The 12,408-nt window shown below is 31.8% G+C and overlaps 1 protein-coding gene across 1 annotated transcript in view; it reads right to left on the bottom strand.

The window, feature by feature from the left end:
- Tpst (tyrosylprotein sulfotransferase) overlaps positions 1-12,408 on the bottom strand; it is a 235,958-nt gene that overhangs the window by 114,185 nt on the left and 109,365 nt on the right. The gene's annotated exons all lie outside the window — the stretch shown is intronic.

Below are 12,408 nucleotides of genomic sequence, written 5' to 3'. Positions count from 1 at the left end.
TGTTTGAGTGTAATGCAAATCATTCTTCCTTATGCAGATTGAAAGGCGCGAACACGAGTTTAGTTTAGTAATAAAATTAAAATAATAAGAATCGCTTTGAATAATGCCTTCCGAACTTGAATCACTTTCATACGATATAAGATTGAAAAGAATGAATCTTTTCACTTTGGAGACGAGAAGAATGAGAGAATCTACAAAATTATAAATAAACAATTGTCTTATGATAAACCTCTTTAAGTTTAACAATAACACTTTTCTGAGAGGTAATCATAACACAGACACAGACAGAAACAAATGTTTTTTTAAAACTAGCCTCTTTTATATTTTGTTTATAAAATTAAGACAATATATAAAAAATCTAATTAAGAAATCACCAATTCTTTCCGTAAACTTTGATCATGAGTATGGCAAAGTGCTCAATCTGCATATCAATCAATCTCAAACAGTGTGGACGATAGACGTCACTGTGAAGAAAGAAGCAGTGTTTTCAAACGTGTCTATTACGATTATTTTTCACAATGGTAATGGTGGACGTCATTTCCACTTATATTGATGACCAAACCGAGCAAAATGGCAATGTTTGAAAACGATCGGATAAGAACTCAAACTTCGTCAGACGACAAAATCGATTCTGATTAGAGAATCCCCCTTTTCAAATAGTGGTTGCAATTTGGAATTGTATATCTAAATGAATTTTAGCTTCTAGTAATTTTATAGTAAATTTTTAAAGATGAAATTGATGATTTCCTTAAAATAAATGGGTTTTTGTAATACTTCCTTTTTTTACTAGCCTCTTATTAGCTCGCTTTCAATTTTTTCGCCTGACAAAATTTGGGTTCTTAGCCGATCGTTTGATCGCCAAACTTTGCCATTTTGCTCGGTTTGGTTATCAATAAATGTAGAAATCAAACCCACCATTACGATGGTGAACAATAATCGTAATATGGTCCGTACGCACCAAACCAACGACGATTTTGGGCCAACTTTTAAAACCAGTAGCGTACAAAATATCGAAATAAAAATTAAATAAAAAAATTGAAATTAAATATCAAAATTAAGCTAACGAGCGAGATTGAGCTAAAATTAGATCATCGTTGATGTTTTGAATTACAACAATGTTTTGAATTACGACAAAACGCATTACAACCAGAGAAATATTATAATTACGAGCGAAAAAAACCTTGTTATTGTTTCTTATAAGTCGTCACGATACACTACTGTGTTTCCCCCTTCGGAAATATTTAACCAACGAAGATTTTGGGCCAACTTTTAAAACCAGTAGCGTACAAAATATCGAAATAAAAATGAAATAAAAAAATTGAAATTAAATATCAAAATTAAGCTAACGAGCGAGATTGAGCTAAAATTAGATCATCGTTGATGTTTTGAATTACAACAATGTTTTGAATTACGACGATATTTTTTTTATTTTTTATTTATTTATTTAACATATTAGCCACAGTGACATTACAGAGATCTCCAACGAGTCGCTGTGGCCGGTCATTCAGTAATAATAACATGATAACAGTAATAATAACTTATAATAATAAAAATATTAACACAACATCATTAAAATCATAAAATCATAAAAAAAAGAAAAAACATAGATAAAGTAATAACAATCATTAATATTTATAATAGGCAAAATCAACCACTGGCATTCCTCAACAACCACTCAACCAGATTAGTATATTTTATATTGAAGAGGTCAATTTCACCAGAAATCCTGTTAAGCAGATATATCGCTCTAGATATAGGAGCCGTTGACAACATATTTGTGCGAGCCACAGGAGGAACAAACAAATCACGATTTCTCAAGTCCCTGAATTTACAAGGTGCATTAAACCTAAATTCCTTTAGAACCTGACGATTGTGTATTATCCCATTCAACAGCTTAAAAAAGTGTCTTCCCAGTAACATATTCCGACGAGACTCCAATGAGTTGAAACCTAACGCCCCTAATAGGAATGCACTAGGATATAGCCAAGGATAATAACCACACTGTTTCAAATAAAGATATCTGAGAAACCGTTTTTGGATTCTCTCAATCTTCAATGAATGAGTTATATGGGTAGGATTCCATATAATAGAAGAAAATTCTAGAATACTACGTACTAAAGATTCATAAAGAATTTTAAGCACCAACGTACTCTGGAAAGATTTGCTAACTCTTAGTAAGAATCCCAGCATTTTTGTTGCACGCAAACAAATATTGTCTATATGTCGTTTAAATTGAAAATTATTCGAGAACAAGACCCCCAAATCACAATATTCATCTACAAACTTTAATTCAACACCACTTAGGCGATATGGATAAATCAAGCGATTTGAAGATCTTGTCACATTGAGAACACAGCATTTTTGAATGCTAAAAAATAATTTATTATCGACAGACCAACTTGACAGCGCATCTAAGTCCAATTGGAGAAGGTTAAGTCTCAGTTAAGTCACTATGAGACTTAACTGTCATAAAAAGCTTAAGGTCATCGGCGAATAAAAGATAGTCTGAATACTTAATTATTTTTGAGATGTCATTAATGTAAATTAAAAAGAATCATGCACAGAGTCAAGCCAGGTTTCCGTTAGTACCAGGATGTCAGCACATTGAATAGCCGAGCTAGAACCTAATTCATCCAGTTTAGATTTAAGGCCTCGTACATTTTGATAGAAAATGCTTATATTATGCATTACAACCAGAGAAATATTATAATTACGAGCGAAAAAAACCTTGTTATTGTTTCTTATAAGTCGTCACGATACACCAATGTGTTTCGCCGTCGATGAAATATTTAACAAAAAAAATGTCGGTGATTTGTCAAAGGGTTTTTTTTTTCTTTTGTCGAAATAAAATTAATAATCACACATTATCCGATAAATTTTACCTCTGAGATGGATTTTATTATTTGATTTATTTCGACGAGAGAAACAATTGAAGACATTATCCGATAAAATTTACCTCTGAAATGATTTAATTAATTGATTTATTTCGACGAGAGAAACAATTGAAGACAAAAAAATTTCCTTTGATTAAACCGACAACGTCTCGGGTTGAGAAGACATCGCTCGGTCACCCATACTAACACATAATATATGCTCAGTAGTTGCGCATTACGGGGAAGTAAAAATAATAATTCTTTGATTTTTTTTTTCGATCTTTGTGCGTAACTACGTAAGTCACAACATCTTCGACAAACAAAAGTCGAGGATTATCTGTATGTGATTGTTGATGATCTAATTTTAGGTCAATCTCGAAAATTTATTTAAATTGGGCATGTTCTGTTTTAACTTTCAATATTTTATTTTAATTTTAATATATTGATTATAATTTTATTTTGATATTTGAATTTAATTTTAATATAATAATAATATTTTTAATTTTGATATTTAATTTCAATTTTTAAATTTAATTTTTATTTCGATATTTTGTACGCTACTGGTTTAATCCTGCTGGTTAAATCGTTGGACCAAATTCGTCGTTGGTTTGGTCCGTACGCAGCAATAGACACGTTTGAAAATACTCCATTATCGTTCTCGGTGACGTATATTAGTAATTCGTCCACACTCTTCTGATTTCCCTTTTCGCCACCCTCTCGCTATGTCAGATTTTAATTGTTTAAACGCCTATAACTTTTTCTTTTTTTAATCTATTTTTTTCAGTTTATCTTTCGTCTCTTTTTTAATTGTTTAATTTTATTTTCCTCTACTTTGAAATCTTTGTTTATAATTGGTGGAAGTTCAATTTTTAGTTCCAAAAACACTATTTCAGTTTGACTTAATTCGCAAATTGTTATCAACACTTTTAATTCAATATGTCCAGAATCTCGGAAAGACAGAATAAACTTATTAAAGGCCACCAGTATTTTTGAATATTGTAAAGCGCAAAACATTTTATTTAATGCTTTACGCAATATTTCTCGAAATTAAGAAAAATTGATTTACACCAATTTCAAATATAACGGTTTATATTTCTTTTCGGTGTTTTTAAAATCTTATTTGATATGTGTATTATAACTTTATGTATTAATAAACCCTTTCTTAAATATATAAATTATTATTGAAATTCGATTAGAGCAAATTTGCTTCGTGTGGGTAAGCGTGTTACATAACGGTACAACGACGAAACTGAGATGGAAGGTTGGAAAGGCGTTTATATGTAATTATCTCACATACCTAACTTGTTTGTTAGCTGGTAAATATAAATGTACATACATATGTACATAAGTACTATAATGTATGTAAGTACATATGTATTTTAAAATACACGGTCGATTTTTTAATTATTATGTTGAAAACAACTAAATATCACTATCGCGTAAAAGGGTAGTTTAATCCCACTCTGATTAAATTTACAAATGTTTCATAGAATATAATTTATATATTATATGTAGGTATATGAATTTTTGAGTTGATGCTGAAAGCAAAAGTGCTAATCAGTGAACTGTGAACTGAAAGGGAGAGTATGAATAGATATTAGCTAAAAAGCATAAGGCTTTAGACGCACTTACATACATTAGCAATATCTTGTTTGATTTTTAAAAGCTTTTTATTATATAAGATTATGTTAACAACAATATTTTTTGAAACATATTATAAATTTTACAATATCTTGAGAAATGCTGGTGCTAGAGGGGAAATTTACTTTCTAGTTATAATGGTTGATTAAATCTTTTGTAAACAGACTATCCCTTTCATTTTTTTTTTTTTGGACAATTCATTGATGTAATCATATTAGCCGCTACCAGTCAAATATCGTTGAGAAAGTATTTCATTGATTAAAATTTATATATACATTAAATCTTTTTCATATTTAGTGTATTATATGTATGAACATATGTGAGGCAATCTTATATGGTTGGTTTAATATAATATGAGCCGATTGGGTATAAATATTATATGTAGTAACAAAATGAGAATAAGCACATAAGCTGGAATGAGCAAAATGGATCTCTTTTTATATAGCAAAGAAAAACTTTCCGCAAGATTGAGATAGTCGCAAGCAACAGGTTGTTGAATTAGCTTAAAAGTTTATAGGTCAACTTTGAATATACATAGTAGGCGGATGTGTACTTTGATAACAAGCTAAAATGTTGAAACACAAAAGGATCCTATTGAATGGGTATTTATAACGGAATTCAAAATAATATTATCAAATTTTGTAATGTAAATGTTTACATTGTATAATTTTTGGGAAAAGAAGAAGTTCATTTAATATTGGAAACGTAAAATTAAAACCGACGAAACGTACATATGTATATTTCAAAAAATAAAGAAAAAAACCGGTCGTTCGCTACAAAATGAAGATTAATTGTAACAGTATGGTGATTTAACCAACATTTATTTCCGCACACGATAAAATTCATAAATTATTTATGCGCAGAAATGTTACACAACATTGTAAAATGTGAGATTATATTTATAGAACAAAGAATAATTTCTGAAACATTGGTTCATTTTAATTAAATCTGAATAGCGCCAACATACTCAAAACCCAAATCAAATATAAAGGAAAGCCAAGCCATTTAATACTTCATACAAAAAGGCTGAATTATTTATCATTCAATTTTAAAAAATTTACAAAAAAGTTATCTCGCAAGCGAAGAAAGTGAGAGTATTCAGTTACGCTCCGATCGGTGCCAGTCGTCGAACTTACTATTTATATTAAAATAAAAACAGCGTATTGCGAGATTCATCTTCATTGTTTACGTAAACCGAATAGAAAACAGATGAAGAAGATACGTGCGTTGAGTAGAGCGTAAAAAATTATAATTTATTCAATAAAAATTGTATTTTAATAGTGTTGGTAAATGTGTATACATAATATTATATACATAAATACATAAATGGATGAAAACAAATTTTGGACTTGGTTAAAAATGAGCAAAAGCCGGTGATCATTTTAATTGAGCCGAAGCGTTATAACTGTGATATTTAAAGGGGTCGTTAGTCGAAACGAAAGCTAACTGAGTCTGATGGTGGTTGAGGGGAGTGGGGGGGGGGGGCGATAAAGGCTGTATGGCGACCCCATTAAGCGGACAAAACTCGCATTTTAAAAGGCACATTAATAGTTCAAATTTATAGCTTTTAATTTGAAACCAAGTGTTATGGAAGGAAACGGTCCTGTGGATATATGTAATATAAATTATGAAAAATGTGTCCAGTTATTATGTCACAATTCAAAATGGTCTAAATGAAAATTTCGTATAATTTGAAAGATTTATTAAATTTACATACACATAAAAGTTCTTTAAGGACGGTATAGTCAGTAGTACTTGGATGTGATTGAATGCATCACAAAAAAATTCACTGCTGAAACATTGCACGAAACTGTAATAAAATATTTCAGTTCCGAATAGACGTTCTCATTCCAAAATCAAGCCCAAAAGTCAAAATCAGAGAGTTGAAAATAAAGAGCGACTGGTTCGAGCAGAGACGTCAAAAAGTAACCGTTAGCGAGTTGGCCATAGCATATCGAATTATCAACATCATAATATAAACATTTTAACATCCATCATATAACCTATTAGTGAATCAAAAATATATAGAGAAAATGAGAGCCTATAGTGCAAATTTTATAATATATAGTGTGAAAAAGATAAAGTTATAGGCGTTTAAGCAATTCAAATCTGACAAAACTAGTGGAGGAGCGTAAAATCGAACAAACTAGACTACTAGCCATTGGCAATGGGTTTGCTATCACCGTCTCTAAATTTTTTGGATTCTTAAGTGTGTTTATTACGATTATATTTCACCATCAACCAATTTAAATTTCTATCGGCGGAGAAACCTCGTAAATTTCAAAGCCATAGGAAGAGTTTGTCAGACTAACTGACGAAGTGAAACTAGTAAAAACCGTGACAAAGCGTTATTTTTATTTTAAATCTTGGAATCAATTAATCTATCAATGAAAGTTTTTTAAAATACTGCTTATTTAATTAAATTTAATAAAAATTGTGATGAAATCCGTATCACATATGACCCATACAAGGAGCCGCATGCGGCTACGACCGGTTCTCGGCGACCAACTATAACTAACCATTTAAATAATTTATTGCAGTATTTAATCATCAAATCCTTACTGAATTTTTTTTTTAATTGTAAATTTTAATTAAACTCGCTAAGAAAGTTACACACAATCGAAGTCGATAACTAGGTGAGATTTTCCGAATCGGTCTCCAGCTGATTTTGGAAAACATTGAAGCATGAGCAAGTTACACAGATGTGTGCGAAATTGAGTGTGAAAAGTTACCCATTCACGATTTTAATCTCAAAAGCAGAAAAATGACTGGCAAATTTGATCTGAAGAAGGCACAGCGCGCGCTCTGGGGGTTAAATAACAAATGGGGCACGACGGCTAGCGATTGCGAAACCGATGAAAGAAAGCGAATTCGAATTCGATTTTTTTTATTTATTTATTTGTATTATTACGCAAAGGTACGAAATTATCGATTGTCGTTTTGTGAGATTTGGCACTGAGAATTGAACACGCTTTCTTGTTTACTTGTAATGGGATGCCATTTAAATTGGATTGTTTTGTATAGAATTTTTTTTTTAGATATTTAATATCAACAATACTACTTTAGATATCATCTACGGGTCTACCTCACGGGCTGGAATGTGAAATTACCGAAAACGCAAATATTGGAAGGCAAAGATCGAAAATCGAAAGATCTTAAGTCGAAAGATCAAAAAAGGGTGCATGGTAAACGGTACATACTCACTTAATTTGCGCGAGCAGGATACAACAGGAACAAAAGGAACAGGCTTTTCCTCCCGTATTAATGTGCGCGCGCAGAATACGGGAGGAAAAACCTGTTCCTCTTGTTCCTGTTGTATCCTGCTCGCGCAAATTAAGTGAGTATGTACATGAGTATGTACCGTACCATACACCCTTTTTTTTGATCTTTCGACTTAAGATCTTTCGATTTTCGATCTTTGCCTTCCGATATTTGCGTTTTCAGTAATTTCACATTCCGGCTCGTCACGGAGACCGATCATCTATATATGTACATATTTTATTAAATTGAATGTTCTATTATATTACATTATAAAAATTTATTATACATATTAAATGAATTAAATTGAATTCCGCTATGGAAATATAGTTTTCAATATATGTAGATATGTACATGAAATTTGATCATCCATTTTATCTCAACTTTACCCGACCGAGCAACGCTGGGTGACTCGACTAGTGACTAATACATATGTCCAGTTGTTAAATTTCTATATATACAATTTGCAGCTGTGATAAATAACTATGCTCGACGAAAGCCAGAACGAAACTCTGGAAATCAGACCGGACATTCTTCAAGTGACTGCATTTTGAAATACGAGAAACCATTCTGAAAGGTCGAGGATAAAAAAAGTCGAATCAAACCCTTCAAATGCCTAAATATTCCATCTAGAATTTTGTACGCTCGAAAAGAATTCGCATGTTCCATGTATTTATGTTTTAAAAGTGATTGTCACACTTCCGAGTCTACACTTCTGGGTTCTTTTACATTTTCTTCAATCTAATAAGTGATTAGGAATGCACGCCGTCGCGATAAAGTGACAGTGACAGTTAAGGCAAGCCCACTCCAAAAGCTGTCAGTTTGAGTCTCCTATCAACTGGTAAGTTTGTCAGATTTACTTTATGTTTCCAGCTGGGATTGAGTCTATAATTGGACAGATACATATACTACATATATTGCGATGGTCTTGGGTGAAATTTTGATCAACAAGTATCGTTTTTGACAGACACATTTGTTTGTGTGACAAAAAAGCAAGAATCAATGCATTTATTTGATTTCGAATTGCACATTTCAGATTTCAGACCTTAAAAAAGTTCTCACATTGGTTAGTTGCATTAAACAAATGGTTATATATTTTATGATTTATCATATATGTATGTAAATATACTCAAAGTGAGTGTATTTAATTACAAATAAAGATGAATATATATTTGTATGTTTGTGCACTAGGTTAATCTATAGCAGTGGTTCTCAATTACGGCCACTAGATAATTTTGCGGCCAACTATGTAACTCATGAAAACTATAAGAGAAGAAGCGAAGAATTGTCTTTATATATTTTAGAATGAAATCTGAAAAAACATACATTTTAGACTTCTAGAATTTTGTGCTTTGTCACTTATGTAATTTAGAGCAGTCTAATTCATCAATTTAGTACTTTCACTCTGCTAATGTCACCGTAGGCTTGCTCGGCAACAAAGAGTCTTGATCTTAAATATATTCTTGTCGATACCCTCATTCTTGAGAATCGCGACCTCCATTGGTCTTCCAATGAGGAGTGTAGACGGTCCAGAACATCTTTCTCCAACATTATCAACGCCAAGTGACAGCTATGTATAGGTATGATTTGGTCAAAACACTTCAATAGTTGGGCCCGAAATTTCACCAATATATTAATATTTTTAATATATTAGTGAATTTAAAACGCATGTGAGAAAGAATAAAAGCTTGTAATATTAATTTTTAATGAATTTGTTAATGATTTAACTCCTCTAGCTTCATGTCGAAGACATTAACTTACTTCAATATAAGCTAACCCCCCCGTATATCGGTAAGATATCAAAGCGACCTGAAGAGTGGAAGTACCTATAGTTCAAAATCAGATCACAATTTTTTGACGGGCAGGAATGTCACAGAGTGAAGCTAATAAAAATAACCATTAAATTTGTTACACAAACTTGTGGTAATTCAGATCATACATATGTACATATATTTAGTTTTTGGAATGAAGGTTTAGAACTTTCATTCGCCCGAGGAACGCCAGCCAGTCTGCTTTATAAAGACTTTTGTTCTAACTTTCATCCACCCGACTAATGTGAGGCAATTGAGTTAGTAGATTATATTAGACAAATACAGATTTAGTCATTCATCCGAATTTAGTACGTTGCTTCGAACAAAGCATGCATTCAACTTATCGTCCAATATTCTCCTAATCTGCGATCGGAATCGTAATTTGTATGAGAGCGTTCGTACGAAAAGCATTCAAGATAAATAATTCCACTCTCCCGCTATTATTTTCTATAATGGCACTCAAATATTTTATTGTTATCTCAACGTTTATATTTGGATCCTTTCCACCCACACCCCTCGCCTCGAGTATTCACTATTTCCATATCGGTTCACATTTTCATAATGATCATTTGATTTCGCAGTTAAACAGTTGAATCGGCGATGCTGCTAGCGACTAACTTTCGGTGCACGTTCTAAACTGTGATCATTTTCGATATCCTATCTTAATCCATTAAACAGCGTAATATATGCATAGGAATTAGAGTTTGAATTGAAATTGAAAAGCGGATCGGTTCAACGCTTCAGCAATTTGTATTATGTGTACATTATACGTATATGTAGGTGAAATAATACCCATGTGACTAGCTTTACTTTCTCTCTTTCGTTTCGTTTTTATTATATTGCAGTCGATCACTCATACATGGCAGATATTTTGTTTTGGATTCATATTTTCCCAAAGTTGCGATCCTTTTTAAAAGAAAACCTATAAGTTCAACTCCGAAAAGCGCTTTTCTTCGCCTCATACATTGATTTGATTGATCGAAGTCTACTTGGCGTTGGTTCGTTCTCTCGCATTAAACAATTGAAACAGCCAGATGGGGTTGTTGTCTCTTTTTTTTTAACACAATAAATTTTTTTTTTCGATTCGATTCATTTCAATGAAACATTTCCTTCCTTTTCTCTTGTTCTATTTTTATCCTCATCTCCCTCGTGTATTTTTCAAGCGACAATTGGCAGGAAAAAAGGCAACAGAATCGATGTTTGTGTCAGATTCTTGTTGACATATTCGCGCACAGCGATTTCAACTCACAAATGAACACATGTACATATGTATATTGTACAAAATATCTTCCTATTTCAAATCCGACTAAAATCCGAAATTTGCATGTTGTAATATCTCGCTAATTTTGCAATGAAAAATTAAGATAACATTTCGTTAGTATTTTATATCTACATACATAAAAAAAATATGTTTAATTTAAGATTCCTTTTCATATGAGAATACGTATTGAATCAAGAATCATATGCACCTATATTTAGTAAAGAAAACTTCAATACATTATTCAATAAAGATGAACTTCTATTTGCAAGTATAACAAAAAGAATAAATAATATATAAAGCATGTAACAGAAATATGTACATATGTATATAAAAAATAATTATACCGTGTTAAGTAAATTGTGCTCGACCAACTCAACATAACTAGCATTGAAGAGATCCAAGGAATGTGCCAGTAAGTTAAGGAGTCGCACAACTCTCGAGAGGGGCGAGTTCATGAGCATATTTGTTCTAGCCCTTATGGGCAACAATATCTGACGTCAACAATCCCTATGATTTTCAGGGGCCAAAAAGTTTATGAAATGCTTCCCAAGAAATAAATGTCTTCGCTTTGCCATGAAGTTGAACCCCAAAGATCCCAAGACAAAGGCACAGATATGGATAAAATCCAAAATGTCTTCAGATATAAAAATCTGCGGAATATGATACGTCGGAATGATTTCTTAAAAATGTATTAATTTTTGTATAGAAGACGATAAAAACGATGTTTAAGGAACTTAATGGGTTGGCGTTAACTAACAAAAGTATGTGTGAGTCATTACTAAATTTTGTTTTATTTTTAACAAAGCAATAACATTATAATTAAAATAAATAAAATTATAACCTGTATCGATATTCCCTTTATATTTTATTTATCACTTTTTTCATCATCATCATTATAATTCACAGCCATTTTCCATCCACTGCGAATCAATAAAATATATCAATCGGTCAAATGTCCGTTCGGCCAAAAGTCCTAGCACGATAATGAATTAGATTTACAAAGTGAGACGATTGAAAGATTAGATTAAGACCAACCTAACCTGTCTCTGTACGTATAATATGTGTGTAGATTTTTGGCTCTTGTAGGTGCGAGTGTAAAATACTAGATCGATTTTTTAATATAACTTATATTATAGAAGCAATATTGATAATCACTTATAAGTAATGTTTCTATTATATTAAAAGTAAATAGAATGAGTAAGGATAGAAACGATTCCACCAAGTGGAATCGTTTCCATGGCCTCACATGTCAGATAACGAAGTGGGTGGTCATACAAACTCCAAAAATCAATTGGAAAACTCTAAACTTCAATATTGTATGTACATGTGTACTAGTCACGACGATGGCAAATGTCAGAGCTACGAGAATATGCCAACCCCCTTCTTAAAAATAATAAGTTTCTCCTTCAAAAATCTAAATTGAATAAACACCGATTTACAATATATTCTCATGTGACGCATTATAATGTTCTACCTATATACTGAAATGTATAGGTGAAAATGATACACAAAATATACACGACCATAAAGTGGTACGCAATCAAAAACGCCGAACAAAAATACA

The sequence above is a fragment of the Arctopsyche grandis genome, chromosome 3, assembly GCF_051622035.1.
Source record: "Arctopsyche grandis isolate Sample6627 chromosome 3, ASM5162203v2, whole genome shotgun sequence".
In the NCBI taxonomy this organism is placed as follows: Eukaryota; Metazoa; Arthropoda; class Insecta; order Trichoptera; family Hydropsychidae; genus Arctopsyche; species Arctopsyche grandis.
The sequence above is the reverse complement of the archived record's forward strand: the minus strand, read 5'-3'. Positions and strand labels throughout refer to the sequence as shown.